Genomic DNA, 11,841 nt, shown 5'->3' with positions numbered 1-11,841 from the left:
GACCTGAGAGCTGATCAGACCCTGCAGGTTGTATTGTGTTTAACCCCTTATTCATATTTTGGGTCTCTGGCTCGTTCCAGATTCCCAAATGAGGCCTTGGCTTCATCCTTGTCCCTATGGGATGTCATCTTCTGTTTGACAAGTCATTTCCCTGATCTCAGAAAGGCTTTCTGACATCTCAGCCACTGTGCAGAGAGGTTGATGGCCTGTGGTTCCCTGCAACTTTGACAGGACAGTCCCCAGTTCCATGACCTGCCCGGAATGAGCCCTGTGACCTTGACCTTTCCATTGGACCCCTGAGTCTCCCGCTGGGCCCATTTTCCTTCCAGGCTGGGAGCCAGTGGTTCGGCAGAGCTCCATCTCCTGTCCCGTGCCAAGGGGAGTCTGCTTCTGCCCGGGGTTCATTACCTGATGACACCTGAGAGAGGAAGGCCAGGTATTTCCCTATGTCACGGGGCCCGGGCCCAGGTGACTTGGGCGCTCAGAGTCTGCAGCAGCCGTGGTGGCAGGTGGAGCTGGCCCCTCCCAGCCAGCCTCATCGCTATGCGCCGCCACGCCTGTGATTTCATCACGTGCACCTTTGTAAACAATCCATTTAGCAGCCAAATTACACACCGGGTAATTATAGCTCCCAGCCCAAGTCAGGAGATCCCAGCGCAACCACCTGCTGGCGGCGATGGCGGGGCCTGGAGCAGGCGTCTGGATGAGACACGGAGGAGAGCCGGGAGGAGGAGGGTGGGTGGCCTTGACTTCTGTTAATTGTCTGTGTCAGGTCTTCGGGACTTGTTTTGACAGTCCCGAAATTGTGTTTGGACTTTTGATTAGATCAATGTGGGAAGCCGGGCTACAGCAGTTTGTCTTTGAGGGAAAAACAAGGTGGGGAAGATCAGATCCCTGGTATGAAGGAGGAAGCCTCTTTTTGTAGCCCCCTTTACCTTACTATCTCCTTGAAGCTTTCCTCTGGGCACCCAGCTCTTAAAATGGGCCCAGGAAACACTGGCAGAGGGTAAGAACTATTCAGCTTGGGGGAGTAATAGTAAGAGACAAGGCCTGGGTTTAAGACCAACGCATGCATTTAAAAGGTGGATTCAAGGGTTTCTTCTGAGCCCTCCCTTGGTGGCTCAGTAGACAACGGTTTTCCCAGGGCATGATGGGGAGGGAGGCGGGCACCAGGTAGGAGATGGCAGCAGGGGCGTGGCTGGTGAAAGGAGCCGTCAGCGGCTGAAGGAAGCTCGGTTAAGACCCCGAGCTAGGGAAGGAGGGGTGTATTCTCCAGATGTATTAAAATGGTATCTGCTGGTGATGCTTGTGTTTCCAACCTTGTTGTTCACTTGATCTGATGATTCTTTACGCCTCTGGTAACAGAAAGATTTCATCACCGGAGCTGCGCCCGGGGAGCCCCCACCAGCATCCTGCTTGTTGCATCCAAGGCAACACAGGTCTCACCAAGCCGTTCATCTGTGGCTGGATTTCCCTCTGCAGGTGATGGTCCCCCTGCTGCAGAGGCTCATGGTCTAACGTATTCAAGAGTAGACAGTGACGATGGGCTGAAATGAGTGAGGCATGAGTACTCCAGGCTTCCCTTCCTGCCCATCAGGAGGACTTTGCACCTGGGGAGGCTCTCCTTCCCCACCCTGTCCACCGGGAAGGGTCTGCCATTGTCAGAGGGCGGCTTTGCCTGCTCAGCCAGTGGCCAGGGAGAGATTTTTCAGGTAGACCTGAGGAAAGAGATGCGAGGGAACTGGATGGAAATGGGAAAGAGATTTAAAGAAGTATTGCCGTGGCCCGAGTGTCTGTTACTCTGTTTAGGAAATGCATAGAAACAATGTCGATTATTTTGAGTTGCTCTGGGGTTGATGCATGGTGTTTCTTGACTCTAATGCTGGTCTGAGACTGACCACGTGGATCATGGCTTCAGTGGGATTATGGAAGTAACTGTGTAAGGAGGCACGTCATAATTCCACACCCTTGGAAGCTTTAGCACGCAAGCCCCTCTTGGATCCTGGGCAGATCCAGGCTCTGAATTCAGAAGTCTCAGAAGGAACTGAGGGCGGGGGACATTCGTTTCTCTCTGAACCTCTCCATACATGTTCACGAAAGCTCTCCCAAGAGCTGTCTCTAGGGCCAAGTTCACCGTGCATTTTGTCCACTGTTCCTAAATCTGTTTCTGGATCTCTTTGTCAGAAAGATGATCCCATTTTATAATTCGCTGGAGTGCTTCCTCAAATGCAATGGATAATTTGCTGAGCTATACTATTAGCATAAATCTGCATATTTGTTTCAAAATTAAAATATGAGTAAGAAGAAAAGGCTAATTACACCAAAAGTGCATGAGTTGCCATGATTGAAACAGTGTACAATAATTCTCCTTACTGGTTTCAAGTACTGCACACTCATTCTCATGCTTTTATTACGTCCTTAGTGCTGTGAAGTCGGAATTTAAAGGCATTTCCCAACCTCTGGAACACTAGAATCTTCCTGGATGGTGGGTTTTATTAATAGGCTTCATCATCATATAATATTATTGGATTTATAATTGTGTAAATATATTGATTCTTTGGGATGTACGGAATATTACTCCATTTTTTATTCAAGAAGGAAATAGGCTTGAGCAACTCTGATGCAGATGGGCGTGACCCAAAGTCAGGAGCAGAGACCCTGGCACAGGCTGGTGCTGTGAGATCAACCTTTCTTCTCCGTGCACTTAAACTTGGGAGAGCTGTTGACCTTTCTTCGTCATGAGGAGCCCCATTTTCCTGAGAATACGGAATTCTAAAGAGTTACCTTTCGGGAATTCCCTGGCGGTGCAGTCGGCGCTTTCACTTCCAGGGCCCAGGTTCAGTCCCTGCTCGGGGGAGGAAGATCCCGTGAGCCGCGCGGCACAGCCAATTAATTACTAATTAATTAAAAAGGTACCTTTCAGGTGTGTGGAAAGCTGAACGTCAGAATTTGGACGTATTTTTTACGAGGCTTCTGGAAGAACCATCAGTTCAGGTGACTCTGTATATGTAATGAAGCCCGGGTAGCATCCTCCTTCGGGGACCACCTGCCCCTGCAGCGACGCCAACCTTGCGAGAGCTGAGGTTCTCCCCTTGGCAACAGGCTCTGGGATTTAAGCCATCGGTAGTGTCAGCCCAGCAAGCTGTGCTGGGACGCAGGATGGAGAGGGACCAGCCGGCAGCCTTTACCCTCCTCCCTCCAGTGCCTGACCGGCAGGGCCCCTGCACCTCAGGGGTTGCCATGCCAAAGGCTTGAAGGTGACAGAAGAGAGGAGAAGGGGGCCCTGGGCCAGCTCCAGGTCTCCTTCCGCTTCATCCTCGTTGCCTGGCCGCGGTCCCATCCCTCCTTCCCTCACTGTGCCCCCTCCTTCCTGCTGCCACTGCCCTAGTGTCACTTCTTATCAGTTCCTGCCCTGGTTAGTGCAACAGCTCCTCTGCCTCTGCATCAATCTGTGATGCCCAGAGCTGGCAGCCAATTTCGTTCCCCGGCCTGGAACACTCCAGGGTCTCCCCTGTTCCCTGCAGGAAAGAATCCCAAGGCAGCCTGGTATTCGAGACCTTTCCTGATGGGGCTCCACCCTCCCTGGGCGCCGTTATGGAGATAGAGCCCCCTAGTATGGGCCCTCCTGCCCAGCGGGTCCCGTCCCCTCCCTGATCCCAAGCACAGGCCCAGGCCCAGAGCGTAGCTTCCGCCTGGCAATTGTCTCTGTCTTTGTCTTCCTGACGCTTTTCCCTTTGACATTCTAGATGTTCTAAGAAGACAAAGTGTGAGGCTAGAGTGGGGTTAAGAAGAATCTAGTGATAGATTCCAGGGACTGGAAAATGCAGGGAGGCCCAGCTGTCGCGGGGAGAGCGGGTGAGCTGTGTTCTCCGGCCTGTCCATGCCCCCTCCCCCTGCTTCCCCCCATCCAGGACAGATCAGTCACTGGGTCCCCTCAGTTCTCCCTTGGTGAAGTTTCTCGAATCCGTCCCTACTTTTCCGTTTTCACTGTCCCAGCCGTAGCCCAGATACTAAGCCCCTCTTATCTGAATGTTTTCCAATTTCTTCCTGACTTGGAATCCGTCCCACTTACGTCATCAGGCAAGTCTTCCTGAAACGCTGATTTGAGCCATGTCTGCGCCTGAACTGAATGGTCAGTGACTCTATTCTGTGGACAGACTGAGACCCACAGCCTGGCATTCCAGACCCTCAACTTGCTCTTCCATTTGCACATCCTCATAGAATCCTTGGTCGTCAAATAGGCTACGCCCCCTGCCCTGTGAATGTTATCCTCGGGTTCTCACCTCTGAGCTCTCACCTCCACCTCCCCGCGGTTCAGACCAGCGCCGCCGAGCAGGTGCTACGGCTCAGGTGTTCTTTTCCCCGGGAAGAGAAAGAAGCGGTGCTCACCCTTGGCCTTTGCAGGCCCAACTCAAATCGTTTCATGTTGATTGATCAACTGACTCATTCATTAATTGACTCAACCATTCATAATATATCTAAACTAGGACCCTGTTCTAGAAGCTATGAGGGCTGTAGAGTTGAGTGAAAACTAGTTCTTTCCCTCCAGAGACCGCCCCCCCGCCCCTGGCTAGAAATCTCTGTTTTTTTCCCACAAAACTTTATATTCTTCACCCTGCCCGCGGAGATCTAGCTTTTTCCCAAATTCCTACAGCCCCACTTGAGTCAGGATCTTTGGGTGGCGAGAAACAGAACCTGACTCAAGTGCTGACTTGTTTACTTGATTGTTGAAGGTTAGATAAGACAAAGGAGGAAAGAAGTCTGCTCCCCGCTGCACATTCAGAGGAAGGCAGGGCCAGCCCCCCACCAGGCGCTCTGAGACCCTGCTGTGTTGAGTCGGCCCCCAGGCCTTGCGCTGTCACCCCATCACCTCCCCCTTCATTCTGTGTGGCTGGCTCTTCTGTGCCTTCGGCTACCTCACAGGGTCTCCCATTCTCCACAGCGGGGTCTGCGGGTGGGAGCCCCCAGGAAGAGGACCGAGACCAAGCAGGTCTTTGGAGGCAGGTCAGATATGGCTCATTTGAAAGTTCTCAGATCTCGCTTTTTTCACTCGTGCTCTTTTCTGTGTCGACTTCTCTCTCCCAAGCGGTTGTAAACTCCCTAAGGGCAGGGGCTGTATTCTGTTCCTTATTTATGTCCTGTAAGGCAGTAACTCACAAACTTGGCAAATCACCCGGGGGTGGGGGGAGGCGTTTAAAAAATAAATTCCTCCAGAAACCATAAAGGCAAAAGATTTTAAATTTTGACCACATTAGAACAGAACAAAACGAAATCTTTATAGCTAAAAAACCAAGCAAACAGACCCATGAATCAGTCAGAAGAAATCATAAACAAGGGAGAAACTATTTGGAACACAGATGAACAAGCATTACTATCGTTAATTTGCAATGGGCTCCTGTACCTAATACAAGCTCCCTACTAACTGCTGGGCAGAAGATCCAAACTGGCAAAGCAAGAAGAAACATCAAAGACCAATGAACATAGGAAGAATCAATCATTCGGAAGTAAGGAGATGCAAATCAGAGCGGTGCATGACCATCCTTCATGAATCTGATTGATAAAAATCGTAAAATGTCATAATGCCCAGGCTGGTGAGAATACGGGGGAAGGACCAGCTTTTAACAGCTCAGAGGGAGTGACAACGAATGCAACTTCGGTGGCACCTGGGAAGCCTGGCGGGGCAGTGGTCCTCACAGCCGGATGAGCTCCAGAATCACATAATGGGCTTTGAACAGCACAGATTCCCAGAACCCTCCGCTCCAGTATCATCATATTCACCCACGTGTAGTTAAGGGCAACAATTGTGAAGTTCAAATGGTAATAGAGACTTCATTAGTGAACCTCAACGTACATCAACATTTTTAAAAAAATTTATTTTACTGAAGTATGGTTGATTTACAATGTTGTGTTAATTTTTTTTTTTTCTGGCCGTGCTGCGCGGCATGTGGCATCTTAGTTCCCCGACCAGGGAGGGAACCCGTGCCCCCGCATTAGGAGCATGGAGTTTTAACCACTGGATGGCCAGGGAAGTCCCAATATTGTGTCAATTTCTATTGTAAAGCAAATTGATTCAGCTATATACAGTAAGTCCCCTACATACGAACGAGTTCCGTTCCGAGAGTGCATTCGTAAGTCCAATTTGTTCGTAAGTCCAGCAAAGTTAGCCTAGGTACCCACCCAACACAATCGGCTATATAGTACTATACTGTAATCGTTTTATAATACTTTTCACACAAATAATAAATAAAAATAAAGAAAACATTTTTAATCTTATAGTCCAGTACCTTGAAATGTACAGTAGTCCAGTACAACAGCTGGCATCCAGGGACTGGCATTGCCCAAACAGGCAAGAAGAGTTACTGACTGGAGGGGAGAGAGGAGGTGGGAGATGGTAGAACTGAAGGATCGTCAGCAATAGGGGACGGAGGGCAAGCTGCAATTTCACTCACGCCTTACGTGATTGGACATGCGAACAAGCATTCTGATCTTTGAAAGTTCACAACATGAAGGTTCGTGTGTAGGGGACTCAATATGTATATTAAGAATATATTATATATATTCTTTTCCATTATGGTTTATCATAGAATATTGAATATAGTTTCCTGTGCTATACAGTAGGATCTTGTTAACATTTTTAAAATGTGGATAACTTTTGACCCAGTGATCCCACCGCTAGGAGCTGGCTCTGTGCCATCACCCACAGAGAAGGTCAAGACAGATAAGGAAGGAAGTCTACCGCAGCATTGTTCATGTAATAAACAACCTAAATGTCCATCAATAGAGAACCAGTTAAATAAACTAGGGTTACATTCTTACATCTTTTTAAAAGGTTGAAGAGGAACTCCATTTGCTGAGATAGCACGGACTCTGAGTTACATTGTGTAGTGAAAAAAGTAAGAAGCAGGAGGGTACAAATAGTGGGATCTGTTTTCCATAAAATTTAAAAAATGATACACTATGTATTTTGGTAAATGCACACATTCTTTTTTTTAATGGAAAATATACAAGAAAGTGATAACGGCAACACCTTTGAGGGAAGGGATGGGAAGAGAAGGTTTAACACTCCATTCTGTACTGTTTGATTTTCTTACTTTGTGCATTGGTTACTTTTACTGGAAAACTTTGTGTCTTCTGGATGGTGGAATGATGGAGCAATTTTGGTTTCTCCTTTATAGTTTTCTGTAAAAAAAAAATTCAAAAATTATAGATTCTCAGGCTGTCCACCAGCTATACTACGTTTGTGCGGGGAGGTGCTGGGGGGTGGTGTCAGGAATCAGCTTGTCATGTGATTCTGCTGATCTGTCAGGTTCTGTAGAAGCTTCTAGAAGAAAGGCGCTCTCTTCTGTAGCTCAGGGGGTGTGAGGACGTGAAGTCTGGACAGCTGCAACCCCTTTGCTTTTATGAAATGAGAACATAGGTGACTTTGTGCAGCCTCAGGACAGAGCCTTGGGTGGAGAGCAGGGCAGAGGCAGAGAGAAACGGTTCTGGTGACATCATTAGGCCCCGGCGTCAAGCGTCTCCCTAAGAAAGACAGACTTGTCTCTAGACTTTTCCATTATGAAGCCAATAAATCCTCTCTGTTGTTCAAGGCGGTTTGAGATGGGTCCTCTGTCACATACAATATTGAGTCTAACTGATAGACTTCCATTTACTGAGACAAACTGAGTATGTCTTTATCCCTCACAGCCTGAAATTGCCTAATTTATAAAGTATTTAATGATGTTTCCAAGACAATTCTTTATCTGGCACCCTGGGCCAAATCTCATTGCCTGCTGCACTTCTATCTCTAGCAATAAACCGTCAGACCAAGAAGTATGTCCTTGGAATACATCCTCCATGTTAGCAAAAGAATTATTATGTGTTTCTGTTACTCTTCATTGTGTAACTGTTGAATAAATTTGCATTCAACAGATGAAGGACACAGCCAGGAAATATTTCTTGTGATTGAACTGATGTCTGGGTTGGTTCATTGAATCATTCATTCGGTAAATCCTATGTTGAGGGCTCACCATGAACCTTGCTAGGCACTGGGTGGGTATACAATGAGAAGCAAAACAGACATGGTCTTTGCCCTCGTAGAAGTTATAAGCTAATGGGACAGACAGACATTAAACCAATAATCGCACAGATAAACAAGAAATTTATGTATTTAGATAATTGTATGAAAGTTAAGTACTGAGCAGTAGCAGGGGTTTCTAATCCATATGAAGAGGTGAGAAAAGATCCTTTGAAGGAGATGACTTTAAGCTGAGAGCTAAAAAATGAATATCTGTTCGTTAGGCAGAGAGTGGAGAGGACATTCCAGGCGGGAAGAACAGCACGTGCAAAGGTCCTGAGGCATGAAAGAGCTTGACTCATTTGGGAGCTTGAAAGAGGGCAATGTGGTCAGTGAAATGAGTGAGTGTCCAGCAAGAAGAAGGGCTGGAGAGGCGGACAGAAGCTGCACGTGGGGAGCCTTGCAGTCCGTGTTAAGGATTCTATATCATAGCCTAAGTGAAATGGGAGCTACTGAAGGTCACTTGAAGCAGGAGTGACATACTCTGAGTTGTGTTTTTAAAAAGATCTCTTTGTGGAGCTTCCCTGGTGGTGCCGTGGTTGAGAGTCCGCCTGTCGATGCAGGGGACGCGGGTTCGTGCCCCGGTCCGGGAGGATCCCACATGCCGCAGAGCGGCTGGGCCCGTGAGCCATGGCCACTGAGCCTGCGCATCCGGAGCCTGTGCTCCGCAATGGGAGAGGCCACAACAGTGAGAGGCCTGCGTACCGCAAAAAAAAAAAAAAAAAAAGATCTCTTTGGCTCCTGTGCATAGAATGGACCAGGGAGGCCAAGGGTAGAGCCGTGAGACCAGTAGGGGGTGTTGCAGGAATCCAGGCGAGAGTTTCTGGGGCCTTGGACTCGGGGGCTGTGGGGTGGAGAGAGTGGAAGGACTTGAGATGTGGTTTTAGGTAGACTCTATCGGGTTTGGGGGTGGATCGCTTGTGTGTATGTTGGGGGCAGTGAGAGAGAGGGAGCTGTTAAGTCACATCCGTCAAGGGACTTGCAAGGCCCACTGGATGTTAAGAGTTCATTCTGCGTTTTATTTGCATGCACGTATTTTGTCAAAACAGGCAGAAATTTTGTCTTCCTGTCTCAACTGGCTGACCATACCAGAACGTTGTCCAAATAAGCTTTTCTAAACGTATCTAGAAGTCATCCAAATGCGGGATAACAAGTCTCACTCCTTCTAGAAAAGCACAGCGAGGAAGGGGAACAGAGCAGTGCAGCGTTCGGGAAGTTGGAGTGGAGAGTCTCGCACAGAAGACGAGCAATCCTCTCCTGTTGGATCCCCCTCGCCACCCCTGTCACTTTCTTACTTCAGACCCTCAGCACGTCTCCCTCAGACCTTCGCAACAGCCCCGTACTTGTCTGCCCTGGGGAGGATTGAAGAATGACCAAGGTCCAGGTTCACAGCCTCTCAGCCCTGGGGACATCCCAGACTCAAAGTTCTTTTATTTTTAATTTCTTTAAGATTTCCATTCCCTTGACATATGAGTTCTAGAGGCAGCTAGGACTCTCTTTTTTAATTTATTAACTTACTTTTCAACAAACTATTGTAGGAACTGTATCAAGGAAATTTCTGGAAAACATATTCATGATTCTATTGCCCAAAAATGATTTTTTGATTTTGCATATAACCTGACAGTCTTCAGTTCAGCAAGTTCTTATGGAGCCTACAGAAGTGAACCAAATAGACCAAAGTCAGCAAGCATGCATATTTCAAATAGTTCTAGTATAGCGTAGATGCCATTCTAAGTTAATCTTTGTGAATTTCAAATGGTATTTGCATCTTTCTTAATTACCATTAAATGCCTGCATGTTATGCCAACATGTTAAGAATAAAATTCATGAAAACATTCACCAGTTGGGACCGTAGGCTCTTTGCAAATAGGGACTAGAATGATTCTTTACCACTGCATCCCCAGCCCCTAGCAGAAAGCCCTGCAGATAGAAGGTGCTCAGTAAGTGTTAGCTGAATAAATAATGTCTCTCTGCTTCCAGTTTGGGAACAGCAATTATGCCCAACAGTCATCTTTGTATCTAGCAGCTTCAGCTTCAGTTGGATTATTTCCTGAAGACAGATATTTTCAGACTTTCCCATCAAAGTTCTAGCAGCAGTAGCAAATGAACCTTCGTGACTATAATATATAAGTATATTTAAGTATAATTACAGTGACTTGGGTCTAGGATAATTTTTGTAAGCTATTGCTTTGACTCTTTCTGTTCATCTCTGTATGGCCCTGGAAAAGCTAACACCCAGATTTGACCCGCACAGCAGGTATAAGATACATTCCTGAGCGTGAGATCTGTGGGCCAAAGGGTATTCATCTTGATAGTTACTGATGCACGTTACTTCCCTAACATTTTTTAACAATAATATCAAATGTTTATTAAGCACTTGTTTGCATATCTCTCTGCTAAGCATTTGACAGATACGACCTCATTAGCTCTTTACATTAGCCCTACAAAGCAGCAAGCATGACCATCCCAAGTTCATAGTTGAAAGCTACGGCCCAGAGAGGGGAAGCCACTTGCCTGAGGTCACACAGCGAGAAAAGGGCAAAACTGGCAATCTTATCTACATGGCATGTGGTCCCCAGATCCATCGTTTATATATTTAACATATATCTTGAGGGCCTTCTGTGTTCCAGGCACTGGTTTAATTTAGAGGTTCCTAACATTTTATAGCTACTGTTATTGCTAGAAACATCACAGTATAAGCAGATCAGTTTACCCCAACCTTGCCAGTGCTGGGTATTGTTATGGGTTGAATACAAATAAAATAAAATAAAATAAAATAAAATAATGCTGAAGTCCTAACTCCCCAGGACCTGTGAATGTGACCTTATTTGGAAATAGGGTTGTTGTAGATGATCAACTTAAGGTGAGGTCATATTGGAGAAGGTGGCCCCTAATCCAATATGACTGGTGTCCTTATAAAAAGGAGAAATTTGGACACAGAGATAGGTACACACACAGGGAGAACGTCATGTGAAGATGCAGGCAGGTATCAAGGTAGCACATCCAAGGAGCAGCAAGGGCTTCAGCCAGTCTCCAGAAGCTGGGACAGTGGGCTGGACAGATTCTCCCTCACACTCTGTAGAAGGATCCAACCCTGCTGACACCTCGACCTTGGCCTTCTGGCCTCCAGAGTGTGGAATAATCAGTTTCTATTGTTTAAGCCGTCCAGTTTGTGGTACTTTGTTACAGCAGCTTGAGCAAACTAATATAGACGTTTCATATAAAAACTTTATTTTTTTACAACCTAGTGGGTACAAACTGAGCCCTCAGGCATGCTTTAAATTTTTATAATTTGAGAGAAGGAACACTTTGCCATGAGTTTGTTTGATTGTCATATTTTTACCTGTTTCCTGGGGGGCAGTATCTTTCTCACACACGAGATGGGTCTGGGTCATTATGTGCTTAATAGATGAGGAATTAAAGAATCAATAGCCTAACTGGATATCGTTCAGTGGAACATCTGTCCAATTAAGTTTGATCAAAGAAAGTATACGCTTTGATTCCTGTATCTCCTGTCAGCACCTATGACAGCTTTGAGACCATTCCCTGAAGATAATTATTTTGCTCACACCATCTAGACAGATGTGTTCAGGACTGCTCGTTGGCCGTGTCTGTCTTGCCTCAATAGACTGTACAATCCTTTAGGGAAGATGTGGGGAAGGATTTACTCAGCTCCCCAGCCCCAGGCCCACAAGTGCCTGGCCCATGGTAGGACTCCATGAAAGCTCAAGAAATGAGCGTGGGGTAATGAATTACACCAATGACCTACTTCTGAGAACAGGAAG

The sequence above is a fragment of the Delphinus delphis genome, chromosome 18 (assembly GCF_949987515.2).
Source record: "Delphinus delphis chromosome 18, mDelDel1.2, whole genome shotgun sequence".
NCBI lineage: Eukaryota > Metazoa > Chordata > Mammalia > Artiodactyla > Delphinidae > Delphinus > Delphinus delphis.
Note: the sequence above shows the minus strand (reverse complement) of the source record.